Source organism: Phascolarctos cinereus, unplaced genomic scaffold (assembly GCF_003287225.1).
Source record: "Phascolarctos cinereus isolate Bilbo 61053 unplaced genomic scaffold, phaCin_HiC Scaffold_2;HRSCAF=192, whole genome shotgun sequence".
Classification (NCBI taxonomy): domain Eukaryota; kingdom Metazoa; phylum Chordata; class Mammalia; order Diprotodontia; family Phascolarctidae; genus Phascolarctos; species Phascolarctos cinereus.
The window spans coordinates 200,766,548-200,784,158 of NW_027555625.1; the positions used below are offsets into that span (position 1 = coordinate 200,766,548).

The following is a 17,611-nucleotide window of genomic DNA, read 5'->3' on the forward strand; positions in this document are numbered from 1 at the left end:
TGTACTGGCTAAGTCTTTTTCCCTTCCTGCTCTATAGTGACCTAATCTCCCCCTCTTTTTCTGCTCTTAAAAATTAGCTTACTTTTTCCTCAATGAGTATGTATTTCCTAAGGATAGGTAGTCTTTCATTGTATCCCTAACGCTTAGCACACTGCCTGGTATGTAGTAGTAATTTAATAAATGCTTGTTGACGGGCTAGCTTTTCAGGGGTGGGAGGGTGGGGAAGTAGAGTCATCTTTGAAAAATAGACCTCAAACTAATTGCTTTTTAATTTTCTTACTAGTGACTTTTAAGGTTTTAGATTCTTTAATTTATTTCAGCGAACACAAATTAAGTTCCTGCTCTGCTAAAGCACTCTGTTAGGTACTGGATGATACAAAGACAAAAAACACACTAGCCTCCTGCCTCAAAGAGGTCAGTCTTGCCTTTTCCTTTCTGACATTTGGGAGGGTGGCCAGCATAGGTTTACAAAGGGTTTATCTAAATAACACCACCTTACAATTTGGCAGAAATTAGGTATAGACTAGCATCTCACATTTTGGACCAAGATAAGTTCAAAATGGGTACATAATTTAGATGTTAAGGGTGATACCAGAAGCAAATGGGGGGGGTATGGAGTGGTTTACCTATCAGATCTATGGATAAGGGAAAAATTTATCACCGAACAAGAGATGGAGAGCACTATGAGTTGTAAAGTGGATAGTTTTGATTATATTAAATTTAAAAAGTTTTGCATACGCATACAAAAAACCCAGTGCAGCCAAGATTAGAAAGAAAGCAGAAAGCTGGGGGAAATTTTTTTTATAGCAAATGATAAATGATCAAAGGATATATGAATAAGCAGTTTTTATATGAAGAAATCAAAGCGATATATAGCCATATGAAAAAGTGCTCTAAATCACTGTTGATTAGAGAAATGCAAATTAAAACAACTCTGAGGTACCACCTTACACCTATGAGATTGGCTAATATGACAGAAAAGGAAAATGATAAATGTTGGAGGGGATGTGAGAAAATTGAGACACCAATTCACTGTTGGTGGAATTGTGAACTGATCCAGCCATTCTGCAGAACAATTCGGAGCTATGCCCAAAGGGCTATAAATCTGTGCATACTTTTTGACCCAGTAATATCACTACTAGCTCTGTATCCCAAAGGGATTACATTTATAGCAGCTCTCTTTGTGGTGACAAAGAATTGGAAATTGGGGGGGGGGATGCCCATCAATTGGGGGATGACTGAAAACGTTATGGTATATGATTATAATGGAATACTATTGTGCTGTAAGAAATGACAAGTGGGACGCTTACAGAAAAAACTGGACAGACTTACACGAACTGATGCAAAGTGAAGTGATCAGAACCAGGAGCATAGTGTACACAGCAGCAACAATATTGTGCAGTGATCAACTGTGAATGACTTAACTATTCTCAACAATACAATGATCTAAGACGATTTTGAGGGACTCATGATGAAAAATGCTATGCAATACAGAGAAAGAACTGGAGTCTGAATGCAGATCAAAACATACTGTCTTTCACTTCATTTTTTTTTCTTTTTTTCCTTCTTTAGTCTGTGCTTTCTTTTACAGCACGACTATTGTAAAAATGTTTTGCATGACTGAACATGTATAATCTATATCAAATTGTTTACCATATCAGGGAAGGGTAAGAGGAGGAATAGAGGGAGAGAATTTGGAACTCAAAAAATTTTAAAATTAATGTTAAAATTGTTTTTACATGTAATTGGGAAAAAGTAAAATACTATTGAAAACAAAAATAATGACACTTTGAGATAGGACAAATATTACTGTCCTCATTTAACGGATGAAGAAACTAAGTTTCAGAGAGCTTGAAAGACTTGATTGGTGTCACTGAGTTAGTAAATGTTGGAATTGGAGATTTTTAACCCATGTCCCTCCTGACTTCAGCTGTCTGACAGCAGTAAAATGAGGTTACAAATGAATGAATGAAAGGAAAGCATTTATTAGACATTTCCTATGCTCTGAGCACTGTGCTAAACACTGGAGATACAAATATAAAATCAAAGTAGTTCTTGTCCTTTAGAAGATGACATTCGAGTAGAAAGAAACAACATATAAAGTAGAGTGGTCTCCAGGGAGAAGTATTTCGGTCTGGAAATCCACAAGGAGAGTGGAGTCCAGGGGGAGTTGATGGACATACCCTTTCCAGTAGCAATGATATATTAATTTGATTGTATTCCCCGGAGGAAGAGATGGAAAGTTGCATAGAGGAACAATTATGTTCAAGAATAGGGGGTAGAATATGAAGCATGATTAGAACCAACTGGATATAGTAGACCATTTCACTATATGAATTTAAGGTTCACATAGTCACTAATCAGGACACTGTGGCCCCCAGGGTGGGAGTTCCAAAGCCAAATGGGTAGTAACTCAGGGTATTGGTCTCTAGTGGTCTTATGATCGGAGCAGAAGTTTGTATGAATGAATGTGTGTATGGATATAAAGCATGTTGTGTAAACACTGACTTTTTTTGGGGGGGTGCTAGGCAGTGGGGTTAAGTGACTTGCCCAGGGACACACAGCTAGTGTCAAGTGTTTGGTCTGAGGCCGGATTTGAACTCAGGTCCTCCTGACTCCAGGGCCAGTGCTCTATCCACTGCACCACCTAGCTACCCCAGCACTGACTCTTATAGTGAGTAATTGTCATTTCTGCCAGTCTTTACTTCCCCTTGGCACCTAGTAAGGCAGCTCATCAGCTTTGCAGTGATTATCATTCTTTCAAAAGTGGGGTTGCTCATCGTTGGAGGAATGCAAGAACAGTTCAGAGGTGGCAAAGAGTATTCTTTGCATCACCTTTATTAAATACATGCCCGTAAAGTATGTGTATCCCCTCTTGTTCAGCCAATAAGAATTTCCCATGAGTTGACCAGATTCTTTCCTAAGTGAAGCCTGTGAGGATTTTGGTAATTACTTTAATCAGATTTCCTTCTAAATCTAGCTAAGTTTTAGTTTGAGGATTGGAAAGGAACAAATCTGGAACATTTGTAACTACCAGGGTTGGGCAGGTCAGGTCTGCTTAAGATGTTCTCCGTGAAAGCTTTGCAGGGACAGTGCAGCACAAGGCATTAGGTATGGAAGGAATGAGGTGTACAGAGGGAGGATGCTGTACTAACTTGCCCTACTTGGTCATTGTGCCCTCCTGACATTGAAATTCATCTCCTGCATACATCTATAAGTTGCTGATGCCTGCAGTGCACTAGTGTTCTCCAAATTATCATGCCTTTGGGGAGGGGGGAGGTTTGGAGGCAGAAAAAATTGCCTCGTATTTTTCGGTGCTACTTGTTAACACTTTCTGTTTGCTTGTAGGTCTCCCTCTTTTCATTTCAGAGGTCAAGAAATGGGGTCGGTTGTGGTAGCTATAGAATAGGAATAGAGATGTAGAAGATCAAGAAATCACAAGACTAAAAATAGCAATGATTTAATGTTTCCCTTGAAGGTTTCTTTGGAATAAATTTGCACAGTCCAAGCACATGTAAGCTTATATATAAACCATTATCAAATATACTCATGCGTTTCCTTTTTCATATACTTGACTGTGGCCCTCAGGGAACAAATCCTAAGGAAAAAAGACAAATTAAATACACAAGGAACCTGGACTTTCTTTATTGATGTGGGAATAATACACATAATGTTAGATGATAGAGAGTTACAAATCATTTTAATTTCTTTTGCTTGTGTCCCTAAGCTAGGATACATCCCAGAAAGCTGCTGAAAAGAAAATTAAGAGCAGCTTTCTCAACTAATATAGACTAATCAAGCTTATAGAATTAAATATAGCAGAAAGCAGAGACATTGGGCTTTGTAGCAGCTGGAGCTAGAGAAAGCGATCATGCCAAGAAAATTGGTTTTTCCCTAAACATTGGAGAAGAGTAGAGGAGGCCTTCATTAAGCAAGATCCCTCCCCACCTTGACCCCAACCAACAAGATTTTTTTAATTAAAAAGGAAAAAAGTAATTCAGGCCTTGCCCCACCCTGTCTTAACTGTCCAACTTTTCAAGTTTCTGTCGTCCATTTCGGAGACTAGGGGAAGAGGTCTTTAGTTCTTATTTGGCATTGATGTCAATGGAACTTCAAGGTATTTCTCCAGGGTTAAAGAGTAGTTCCTTAGTGACAATCAAGAGTTAAGACTTAAAGCCATCTGCTGTTCTAAAACTATATGAACTTTACTTGGAATCATGGAATTTTTTTAGAGCTGTTTGGGACCTTGGTTGTCAGCAAGCCCTTCACTGTTTTATGGATGGGGGAAGGGAGACCCAGGAACATGAATTGACTTGCCCAAAGTCACACGACTAAATTAGTGGACAATCTGGGACTGTTCTCCAGGTCTCCTCAGTCCAGTCTGCTTTCCATTATGCTAGGCTGCGATCACCAGTACCACGCTGACATGTCTCTGCTTGTGTAACCTCCCTGGGGAATCAGAAAGAAGAACAAAGACCAAAGGTTTAAAGTATGGGTGCTGAAAAATGTATTAATAGGAATAAAAGGCATAATATGTAGAAGAAATAATTTCATACCAGCAACTTATTTTCTTACTAAAAATTGTTGCTATTATGTCTGTTGCAATTACTCCAAGGAATTATAATTTCATCAGAAGGCTACTCCCTTCACTGATGGTAATCATGATCAATCAGTCAGTCAACAAGCATTTTAAAAAGTCTGCTTAATCCAAGAATTATACTAAGTGCTGAGCATAAGAAGAAAGGCAAAAACATGACTCTTACCCTCAAGGGGCTCACATTGTAACAGGGAACTATGTACATGTAAGACATATACAGTATAACTGGGAGGAAATCCCAAAGAAAGTGCTGCTAGTAAGGCTGGGAGTTCTGGGAGGGACAAGGACAGGATTCTTGCAGAAGGTAGGATATGAGCCAAGACTTGAAGGACATCAGATGAGCTGGGAAATAGAGGTGAAGAGAGAGAGCATTCCAGGTATCAGGTACAGTCAGAAATTAGGCAGTGGAGTAAGAAGATGAAATGTATGAGAGGGCAGTTTAGTTGGATTGGAGAGAATGTGGATGAGGAGTAGTGTGAGAAAACTGGAAAGGTAGTAAGGGAACAGGTTGTAAAGGACTCTGATTATCAAGGGAACATATTATATTTGATCCCACAGGTAATAGGGCACCACTGGAGGGTTTTGAGGGCAGTTAGGGGGCACAGTAGATAGAGCACGGGCCCTGAAGTCAGGAGGACCTAAGTTCAAATTCAGCCTCAGACCAAACACTTTACACTAGCTGTGTGACCCTGGGCAAGTCACTTAACCCCAGTTGCCTTAAAAGAAAAAAAAGGAAGAAAGAAAGAAAAGTGGGAATGACAGATTTGGCAACTGATTGGATATAAATAAGGATAAGAGGATATGAGAGGGTGAGGAGTCAAGGATAACACCTAAGTTGCTGTAAACCTGGATGACTTGGAAAGATGGTGGTTCCCTCAACAATAATAGAGAAGTTGGGAAGAGGGAAGGTTTTGGGGAAAAGATGAGTTCTGGGTTTGCTTTTTGTTTTTGTTATTTTGGGGGGGAGCTTGTTTTTGTTTTTTGAGGCAGTCTGGGTTAAGTGACTTGCCCAAGATCACAACGTCCTTCTGACTCCAGAGCCAGTGCACAACTTACCTGTCTTGTATTCTGTTTTGGACATGTTGAGTTTAAGAATTCCGATAGGCAATTGGTAGTATGAGATGAGTGCATGAGAGAGGTTAGGTCTAGATAAATGACTTTGGAATCATATGCATGGAGATGGTATTTGATGGTTATTGAACCACTAGGAGATAGAGTCGTTGGTTTTTGAGAATTGCTGTGCCTAAAAAATTTGTCACCATGAAGCCAACCTAAGGATGTGCCTCCTCAAACTTCAGTGGTTTTTGAATGATAGGCACATAGTTCATTTCTGGACCATTGCTCATAGCCTTTCCTACTTTGAACTTTTAGAACTCTTTTCTCTAATAACATAAGAAACTGGAATCTTTCCATGCTTTTAAGAACCCAGGGTCAGATCTGCAGCTGGATGAGATATGAAGGTAGCCCATTAGACGGGGTATAATCATCGAGTTACAAATCATAACATTTAGAACTGGAAAGGACCTTGAAAGCTATCTAATCCACTTATTTTACAGATGAGAAACATGGGCTTCAAAGAAGTTAGGTGAAATGATTTGGCCAAGGACACCCAAGTACTAAGTGACAGAGGACCCAAGTCTTCTGACTACCTATTCATTACCTATTCATTGCCCTTTCTGCTGTCCCATTTATACTTCTTTTTAAAAATCTGACTGTTAAAAGTCTTTATTTTCATAATGTAGATATAACTTCTCGAAGCATGGGAATGCAGGTCACCAACTTTTCCTTTATATCAGTTTTGTGTTGTGGTAGTCTAGTGAAGCCTGTGTACCTTTCCTAGAATATTTTTAAATGCATAAAACAAAATATAAAAAAATAAAATATATAAACAAACAAAACCAATTATATGGAAATACAATTATCAAAATACACACATACTCTCTCTCTCTCTCTCTCTCTCTCTCTCTCTCTCTCTCTCTCTCTCTCTCTCTCTCTCTCTCTCTCTCTCTCTCTCAGACTCCAGGTTAAGAAACTCTTTGAATTGAGTTGACTACTTTCCCTCCAGCAACTCCCCTGTAAGAATCTGTATTATGAACTTAGGAGCATGGATTTCAAATGTAAATTTTAATGCCACAATGAAATGAAGGCTGTTTCTTCTCCATCCCAAAACATTTTTTAATATACATACTGCCTTAAAGGACTCCAGACATTATTAGAAAATACCATTTTTCAAAAGGAATGTTTAAGAAAAAAAACAGGATAAGCCTACTGACTTACTTGGCTTCCTTTAAGTCCCAACTAAAATCCTGTTTTCTACAAGAAGTTCTTCCCAACCACCCTTAATTCTAGTGCCTTCTTCTCTTGTTTCCTTTTTATCCTGTATATAAGTATTTGTTTTCATGTTGTTTCTCCCATTAGATTGTGAGCTTCTGGAGGGCAAGGACAGTCTGTCTTTTTTTTTATTTTTTGGTATTCCCTAGCCCTTAGTACAGTGCCTGGTACTAGTAGGTGCTTAATAAATGTTTATTGACTGACTGACAACAGACAGCAGGCAGTCTTTACTACAAGAAACCAAATGGAGTTGATACGGTTGCAGTTTCCCTTACACTGTAGGTATGCCAAGAAAAAACTTTAGGTACAATCTGAAAGACAACCAACCTAGCTTTATTCGAACTGGAGATGGCAGAATCTCCAGAATCAGAAGGGTCATTTCATCCTTGGATGGAAAACCTCCTGTGAGGGAGAACCTGTTGCTTTCTGGGCTTCACAGGCAGCTCTAATTATTAGGAAGCCCCTTACATCTAACTCAGTTTGGTGCCTTGCAGCTTGCACGTTGGTTCCTAGGTCTGTGCCTTCTGGGGCAAATAGTCTTAGGCATAATACTGTTTTGTTTTGTTTTTTGTGCAAATAAAAATGTAAGAAGTAAAGTTGTGCCCTCTTGAAGTGCAGCCATCTTAAATCTCTTTGCCTCCACTTGTTTTTGTTCAAGCTGAGTTCAGGGAACGTGATAGTACTCTACATTTGTATTTTGCTTTTTTGCAAAGCACTTTCACATCCACTATTTCATTTGATCCACACTACAATCTAGTGCAGTAGATTAGTGCAAATATAATTGTCCCCATTTCACAGATAGAATCTAAGTCTCAAAAGTGAAGTGACTTATTTGGAGTCATCTAGCTATGAAGAACACACCCAGAACTTGAACTCAAATCCTTTCCACTGTGTCCTTAAGATAATTGTGATATAAAGGCATATAACACCGTTTGTATTAGTATCCCCACTCCACCCCACCTCCACCCCCGAATCTTAACCTTTTTGCTCTTCTTGGCACAGTAATTTAATTTAATAGGATTATTTTATAAAAACATTTTCATGTGTTGGCATAACCATCTAATTGTCATTTTTGGTACCTGCAAATTATACCATCATAGCAATATGCTGTAGTTTTAGCCATTTCCTTGTTACAGCTTATTTGGGTTATTTCCAGTTTTTCAATATTACAAATAATGTTGCATTGGCCATTGTTATACCATTTAATTCTTGTGTTCTTTTAGGTTATTCCTTGGGGATGTCTCCAGGAAGGGAATTACTGGATCGAAGGGAGTGAACAGCTTTGGTAACTCTTGTTATTGTTGGATTTTTCTCCAGGAAAAAATGGACCAATTTGCAGTGTCTCAGAAATTCAGGCATTCCTTTTTTCGCTGGTGGTCCAGCCAACATTGGTTTCATTTTGGCTTATTTTCACACTACACACTAGATTAATAGGTGTATAGTAATGCCATATACTTGTTTCAATTTGTATTTCGTTAATTTTTGTGAGAATGTGGTTGAATTTCTCCCCTTGATCTACTCACATTGATCTTTGTTCCCCAACATTTGTGTGGGGTAAGTGTTTATAAAGCATTTTATTTATTTGATCTTCCCAGTAACCCTGTGCTTACAGGTACCATTAGATATTATTATCTTAGTTTTACAGATAAAGAGGAGAGAAGTTAAGCAATTTGCTTGTGGTCTCCCAGCTAAGTCAGAGACAGGATGTAGAAGCCAGGTCTCTCCAAGTCCAGTGGCTCTTTCCATTACTTCTCATCATATTACTTCTCTTAATGGTGTTTGTTGAGTGTCTGCTTTGTGTCAGGCACAGTGCTTAACTCCAGGGTATACAAAGTAAAAGCAAAAATAGCTTCTGTCCTCAAGGAGCTCACAGTCTAATAGGGAGACCACAAGCAACAACTGTGTCCAAACAAGCTATGTCCTGCTTAATTGGAGAAAATCTCAGAAGGAAGGCATTACTCACATTAAGGGGAACTGGGAAAGGTTTCTTGGAGAAGGGGGCATTTTAGTTGTGACTTGAAGGAAGCCAGAAAAGCCAGGAGGTGGAGAAGAGGAGGAAGAGCATGGGGGACAGCCAGTGGAAAGGCCCAGGAGATGGGAGATGGACTTGTCTTGTATGAGGAACAACAAAGAGGCCATTGTTCCTGAATGACAGAGTATGTAGAAGAAAGAGAGTAAGGTATAAAAACACTGGACAGGTAAGAAAGGGCCAGGTTATGAAGGGCTTTAAAAGCCAAACAGCAGATTTTACATTTGATTCTTCTTTGTTCCTATAACCTATTGCTGCTCTGACCTTCAGCTATTTTTTTTCCTTTCCAGTACCTGACTGCTCCTGGGTTGCTAAGCAGAACATGACAATAGGATTAGATGCAATCATCTTGGCCAATTTAAGATTTTTTGTGTGTGCTCTTCCTTTTTCATTAAAGGGACCCATGTTCTCTGTCACCAGTTATTTAATTATTTTTTTAAGCACTTTTGTGTGCTTAAAGGTAAATGTGATACTGAAAATAGCTCAAGAAATAAAAATAAGAGACAATTTTAAAAGGCGCCTGAATTTTAAAAACTTTTAGATTTAAAAAATATGCTTGAACCTTGATCCTTTCTTCTGTGATGGATATCATTATTATAATCTCTTTTTCTAACAATAACTCATTTCACTTTGATACTCTTATCATATCTTTGTAATTCTTAATTGAGGTGACAGTTTCTTAATTTTCTTCCTTCCCATTTGCCTAGATAGAGTAGAGTTTGTTTTACCCTTCTTGGATTAAACTGATGTTTGTTAAAAATATTTTTTTTTTGAAGAAGCTATCATAGGCAATGTGTTGTTCTAAAAAAGAAGTAAAGAATATTTCCAACAGGGGATATGATACAGTGGGGAAGCAGCCTGTTACCTATTTCTTTTTTATGTCAGTTCCTTGAAAAAAAAAATACATTTTACTGTGTTGTCATTTGGCTGGAAAATTATAATCTGCTATGTTCTTCAAGGTTCTTTAGGATTTAGCCACATCAGAAAAATCACTATAATTTTCATGCTTGGAAGGAAAGAATTTTTGATACTCTGAAGCCCATTTTGAGATAGAGCAAAGGTTCTTAGTCTTGGATCTGTTACACATATGTGTGACTTTGAATGGGTCACCTTCTCAAAGATTCTGATGAGTTCAGAAGTTCTTTTCATTATTTTGTCTTTCTTGGCCCTACATTGGCTCAAGATAGTAGGTGTGTAATTTCCTGATCACAGAATCAGAGATTTAAAGGTGAAAGGGAACTCAGAGTTCATTATGTCACATCCCCTCATTTTACAGCATTAGTACAGTGCCTGTCACACAGTAGGCACTTAAATGTTTATTGAGGCAGCTAGTGGTACAGTAAATAGAGTACTTGGCCTGGAATCAGAAGACCTGAGTTCAAGTTAGGCTTCAGACACTTCAGACACAATACTGTCAAATGGTTGTTTTGAGGATCAAATGAGATAATATTTATAAGCTGTATAAATGCTTGTCTCTTCCATACCCCCTTTTATTGATTGACAGGTGAGGAAATGTAACTCTAGAGAACTTTACCAATGTCACACAAGTAATGTGTAGCAGAACTAGACTTTAGTTTTAGTTTTGTGGAGTAAAGATTTGAGACAGCATTTCTTCTTCTTTTTTTAAATGATGTTGTTTGTTTACAGTAGTTTATCTTGTTGAATGGTACTAGGTGGAGTGAATAGAAACCTGACTTTGCTGTTAGAAAGACCTAGATTCGCACATGACTGAACTCTGACACATATTGGTTGTAGAGTACTGGGCAAATCATTTAACTTTTCAGTGTCCCAGGCAGCTCTCTAAAATTATAAGTTGTCAAGTAGGTACCATTTAGCAATGGCAGAGGGAGTTCCCTCACCAGGAGCTCCTCACACTGGTGGGATCACAGAGCGGTTTAAAAAAATGTATGTAATCTATGGCTCAGAACCTTGAGCTTTCATGATTATTCACTATAGGTCTACATGAACCAGTTTTGATGTTATGGGCTATCCCTGAAATCATTAACGCCTTTTGATTTGTATTTCATCTGGAATTTACTCTGGGAAGCTTGACTATAGCTTGAATATTGTGCAAGTCCATGATTTCACAGATGTAACAGGGTCTTTAGATCTCCTATAAGCATTTCAAGGAGGGAAAGTATTTATTGGGTATCAGCTGTGCCTTTATTCACCCCCACCCAAAAAAAAAAATCAGAGGATTCACAATAGCCTGTAAACAATTGATAACAATTCTTTTCCCTCTTCTTCTGTAATGAGTACTTCTTTCCATGAGGGTCCTAAAGTCCTTTATTTGCATAGTGCCACCTTTGGATTTGAAGTCACCTCAGAAGGAAAACACTTAGTGTTGCTAGGCAGGAATCTCCTTTCCCATTAGACCCTCATTCTCCAGATATCTCATTGGTAGTAGTGGAATACAAAATTCAGATCCTTTCCCTCTGGAATGGGAGAACACTAGCAGCTGAGGGGACCAGGAAGCTCACACCCATCTTCCAAGGTAGCACTTACCCAAATTTTGAAGAATCGTTTTGGAAGAAAGGCAGGAAGAAAGCCGAGAGACCCAGAGATTGTTATGTTAGTTCTCTTCTGTAGACTAGCACAGAGAACCAACAAATTAAGCCACTATCAGTGAAACCTCTTTCCACAGGAAGAAAAATCAAAATTCCAGACAGGTTCACTACTGTCTCTCTTAACTCTCAAATTTATGTGGAAACTCCTTTAATCGATACTTTTTATTTAAAATATCAAAATCTGTCAAGATAACCTTCAAATAAAATAAAAACTCCAAGCTATTGACAGTTTGTTAGAAGGAAAGTGTATACTGACTTTAATAAAATAATAACATTATCTTTTTTTCTTCTGTGTGTATTACTGGATTTTGCCACCATTAAGTCTCCTATACATTTGTATTTATAGTCAGTGTGTATATGATCCTTTCTTTTTATACTCTGCATGACATTTATAGGTCCTCCCATATTTCTTTGTATCCTTCATATTGATTAATTACTCTTATTAGAGTCATTACTCTAATGACTTCCAAGTTATCCTTGAGGTAGGCAATTTGAGGGGGTCTTAGTGCTTAGCACTTATTAACTAAATGTGGCTTTATTTCAACGGGGAGAGAGAACTCTAATTTACTTCCAAATGTTTTATTCTCAGTTTGTCAATGCCTGTCTTCCTTGCTATGGTAGTTTGAACCATTTGTTTTGTATGTATAAGGGTCAGATTGATTGATTTACTCAATTAAGTCACCATACCCTACTTAAAATAATAAGATGCCTTGATATCTTAATGAGGTAAGAGTAAGTATCAGTCAATCAGGCCTTAGTCTAAGTGTGAAAAATACTTGGAACTAGAGTAATGTTGGTGTTGCTGGAAGAGTGTTTGGATAGGTTAAGTAAAGTTGGTCACACTCTAGGCAGCTAGGTGATATTATTGTAATACTATTACATTATTAACATTAATGTGTACATATACAAATAAATATACATTTATAGATATATAAATAACAAATGTATAAATAAATGAATATATAACAATTTATACAATATTTTTCATATAATGATGGCAATGAGGAGGAGGACAAAGAAGGAAGAGGAGGATGGGTCATCCATAAATTATAAAATTAGTTTGCAGCTAGGTGACACAGTAGATGGAGCACTGCCCCTGGAGCCAGGAAGACCTGAATTCAAATCTAACCTCTTACTAGCTGTGTGACCCTGGACAAATCATTTTACTGCTGTCTGCCTCAGTTTCCTAAACTGTAACATGAGAATAATAATAGCACCTACCTCCCATGGTTGTTATAAGGATCAAACGAGATAATATTTGCAAAGGGCCTAGTACGGTGCCTGACACATGATAAGTTCTTTCCTTCCTTCCTCCCTAGTTTAGAACTAGAGTCTTTCCAGCAGTTGGAGTAAATGTCAGGTTCCAATGAAATGCCTGAGGAGAAATTGCTAGTGGTAGGGTAAGGAGAGGCCTCTAGTTCATCCTTGGCCTTGGTCTCTTCTTTCCATTCTCCCCCCAGCCTTTGGTCAGAGAAGGTCCTTGTGATCTTCAAAGGGTCTGGAGGATCTGGACTCCACCTTCCAATTCGTGTCCCAGCAGCACCTCCAGATTAGCGGCAGTATCTCCTTTAGGAGCCAAGGACAGACTGGACATAGACTCATGGCTCTACAAAACACACCAAGCTACACTGTGCATGAGGAGAGCTTGCCAAATGCCCCACAAAGGGAAGAAAAGCACTCCCAGCATCCAGCTATGAATTGCCTCTTTGTTCCATGTGTTCTAACGTGAGCCTACTTTCTCTTGGGATCCGTATGTTCTGGTTGGAGAATATGACAGACTTTTTTTAGTGGGGGGTATGGGGAGGTGTGTTTTGTATCAACTGTTGTCCACCCTCCCCCCGTAACAAAATTCTGCTTTCACTTTTCTTCTACACCTCAAGGCTTGTCCAAAAATAAGAGGGGGGTGGGGAACATCTTCCTGACTTCAGTTATAAATGCCTCTTATCTTAGGTGTATGGTCCATATCTTCTTTTCTAGGATGTTCTACACTTAGCAGGATCTCAGCAACTCTTTTAAAAAAATTATTTTTAGGGGGCAGCTAGGGGTGCAGTGGATAGAGCACTGGCCCTGAAGTCAGGAGGACCTAAATTCAAATCCGGCCTCAGACCAGACACTTGATACTTTTACTAGCTGTGTGACTCTGGGCAAGTCACTTAACCCCAATTGCCTCACCAAAAAAAAATATAAATAAATGAAATATTTTTAGCATTCTATTTTTTTTATTTTGAGTTTCAAATTCTCTTCCTTTCCTACCCTCTTACCTCCTGAGAAAGCAAGCCATGTGGTATCAATTATAAGTGTGAAATCATGCAAAACATATTTCCATATTAGCCATATTTCAAAAGAAAGTAAGAAAATTATATTTCAGTTTGCACTGTGAGTTCATCAGTTCTCTCTGGAGGTGGATAGCATTGTTTCATCATGAGTCCTTTGGAATTGTCTTAGATCATTGTATTAATCAAAGCAGTTAAGTCTTTCACATCTGATCATCATTACCACATTGCTGTTACTGTGCACAGTAATCTCCTGGTTCTTCTCACTTCACTTTGCTTCAGTTCATATAGATCTTGTTTTTCTGAAACCACCCCCTTGTCATTTCCTACAGCACAATAGTACTCCATCACAATCATATACTACAACTTGTTCAGCCATTCTCAATTGATGAGATCTCCTCAGTTTCCAGTTCTTTGCTACCACAAAAAGAACTGTTATAAATATTTTTGTATATGTAAGTCCTTTTCCTTTTCTTTGCTCTCTTTGGGATACAGATCTAGTAATGCTTTTTCTGGGTCAAAGTGTATGCAGTTTTATATCCTTTTTGGCGTAGTTTCAAATTGTTCTCCAAAATGGTTGGAATGAGTTCATTATTCCACTAGTAGTTCTTTAATGTATCTATTTTTCCCTTGTCCCCTCCGGCATGTCATTTCTGATAGGTGTGAGGTAGTACCTTAGAGTTGTTTTAATTTGTATTTCTCTAATCAATAGTGATAGTGAGGATTTTTTTTCATATGACTATAGATAGCTTTGATTTCTTCATCTGAAAACTACCTGTTCATATCCTCTGACTGTTTATCAATTGAGGAATGGCTCTTATTTTTTTGTAAATTTGATTCAATTCTGTACTCAGTATATATTTGAGAAATGAGTCCTTTATCAGAGAAACTTGCTATAAAATTTTTGATATTACTTCATTGTCTATAGTACCTTTTAGCAAAATGTGGTTTCCCTGATTATCTCTTTTAATTAGGTCTGTTTTTACTTCTGCTTTGTGTGAGGTCATGATTGCTGCCCTTGCCATATTTTAGTTTAGCTGAAGCATATTGGATTCTGCTCTAGCCTTTTATTTTTACTTTTGTGTGGGTCTTTCTCTTTCAAATGTGACTCTAGTAAGCAAAATATTGTTGGATTCTGGTTTCTAATCCATTCTGCTATCTGCTTCTGTTTCATGGGTGAGCTCATCCCATTCACATTGACAGTTATGATTACTAACTATATATTTCCCTTTAACCCATTATCTTCTGTTTCTTCCTCTCTATCTCTTTGTATCTTGTCCTTCCTCAAAAGTCCATTTTGCTTCTAACCACTGCCTTCCTTAATCTGCCCCTTCTTTTACCATTCCCCTTCCTCTTTCTCTAATCCCCTTTTCCTCCTATTTCCCTATTGGGTAAATTACATTTCTATACACAACTGACTGTATATATATATATTCTTCCCTCTTTGAACCAATTCCAATGAAAGTGAGGTTCAAGTATTGTCTGCCACCCCACCCCATCTGTTTTCCTCTCCATTGTAAAAGCTCTTCCTTGTGTACCCCTTTAAGTGAGATAATTTTTCCTATTCTGCCTCTCCCCTCTTGTCCCAGTTATTTCTCTTTCTCGCCCCCACATTCTAACATAATCAGCACTCACTCATATCCTCTATGTAAACTCTTTTTAACTGCTCTACTAACAATAAAGTTTTTAGGAGTTCAATGAATCACCTTCCCATATAAGAATGTAAATAGTTAATTTTACTGAGTCTCTTGTGATTACTCTTTCATCTTTACCTTTTTATGCTTTTCTTGAGTCTTGTTATTTGCATGTCATATTTTCTATTCAGCTCTGGTCTTTGTATCAGGAATGCTTGAAAGGCCTCTATTTCATTAAATTTCCATTTTCCCCCTTGAAGGCTTATATTCAGTTTTGCTGGGTAGGTGATTCTTGGTCATAATCCTAACTCCTTTGACGTCTGGAATATCGTATTCCAAGCCCTAACTTCTTTAATGTGGAAACCACTAAATCTTATGTTATTCTGACTGTAGCTCCATGATATTTGAATTGTTTCTTTCTGGCTGCTTAACAGTAGTTTCTCCTTGATTTGGTAGCTCAGGAATTTGGCTATAATATTCTTGGGGATTTATTTTTTCATTTTGGGATCTTTTTCAGGAAGTGATCAGGGGATTCTTTCAGTTTCTATTTTACCTTCTGATTTTAGGATATCAGGACAGTTTTCCTTGAGAATTTCTTGAAATATGATGTGTAGGCTCTTTTTTTGATCATGGCTTACAGATGGTCCAGTAATTCTTAAATTATCTCTCTTTGATCTATTTTCTAGGGTGGTTATTTTTCCAATGAGATATTTCTCATTTTCTTTTATTTTTTCATTCTTTTTACTTTGTTTTATTGTTTCTTGATGTCTTGTAGAGTCATCAACTTTCACTTGACCAATTCTAATTTTTAAGGAATTATTGTCTTCAGTGAGCTTTTGTATCTCTTTTTCCATGTCATCTATTCTGTTTTTTAAGGGGTTCTTTTCTTCAGTGAATTTTTATGCCTCTTTTACCATTATTGGGTTTTTTTAACCATATAAAATTTTAGCCATATTTTTACCATAATTTTAAAAATAATATTTACCATATTACCATATTTTTACTCTATTTTACCGTAATTGTTTTTTAAGATGTTATTTTCTTTTTTGTACTTCTTTTACCAAGCTGCTAATTCTTTTTTTTTTTTGCAATTTTCTTGCATCACTCTAATTTCTTTTCCCAATTTTTCCTCTACTGCTCTTAGCTTTTTCTTTAACTCTTCTAGGAATTCTTGTTGGTCTTGGGTCCAATTAGGATGTTTCTTTTGATGCTTTTTTTTTTGTGGGTAGGGGGGATAGTTCTTTTTACATTGTTGTCTTCTGAGTTTATGTCTTGGTCTTCCCTGCCACTGTAGTAGCTTTTTATGGTCAATTTTTTTTTGTTGTTCATTTTCCTAGCCTATGCTATAGTCTCTTTGGGAGAAGATTTTGAAATTGGTGCTATACCCTTGGTATCCTCTATTATCCATGAAATGTACCCCCAGTGAGCCTCTAGTGTATTTTGATTATCTAGGACAGTGCTGCTAGGCTCAGAAATCACCATGGCCAGTAGAATTCTACTTTTTAAATCATGTAGATAATCACTTCCCAGAGGGTATATAGCCAGGATGCCTGACATTAGACTCTTGGTTTCTGTTTTCCTTTATTTTTGTATTCTCGTTGACAATTTCTCTTCTTCCATAAGGGTTATAGCTATCTGAAGCTCTATTTATTGTCTGTACCTATTGACAGTAATTTTGTGTCATCATTCTTTTAGTTGTTTTGTAATGTGGTTTGGGAATGGTGGTAGAGATATGGCTAGACAGAGAAGTAGCCCTTAATACTAGGTGTAAGGAAATTCAGATGTATGTCACAGAGTAGGAAGAGGCTGACAAACACTGAATGTACAAGCTAGAGTAAAACCAAGAGAGTTTTCTACATACCCAGGCTCAACATGATATTGAAGGTGTTGCATTTGTATTTTTATTAAGCAGTTTTGAAAATGGTTTTCTAATGGAATTAAGGTAATTGGCTCATATCAGTGTAGCCTTGTCATTCTTACCTATCTAAATCTAACTCCGGGATGCCCTGATTGAAAGTCTCCTGGGAATGTATTTTGAAAGAATAAAGGTTCATGTGGTGACTGGTTCTGTGCCTGTTGTTGTTACTTCTTCCAACTTTTTCAAGAAAGCTGTTCTTAAAAGGAGCTCAAATTTTGTTTTTAACAATTGATATACTTTGGAAGGAGGATCACATCCAGCA

The 17,611-nt window shown here is 37.6% G+C and overlaps 1 protein-coding gene and 1 pseudogene across 5 annotated transcripts in view; one reads left to right on the forward strand and one right to left on the reverse strand.

Annotated features, from left to right (window-relative positions):
- LOC110212601 (double C2-like domain-containing protein alpha pseudogene) overlaps positions 1–17,485 on the reverse strand; it is a 31,700-nt pseudogene extending 14,215 nt beyond the window's left edge.
- Positions 1–17,611, forward strand: part of ASAP2 (ArfGAP with SH3 domain, ankyrin repeat and PH domain 2) — a 254,664-nt gene that overhangs the window by 58,495 nt on the left and 178,558 nt on the right. The window lies entirely within an intron of this gene.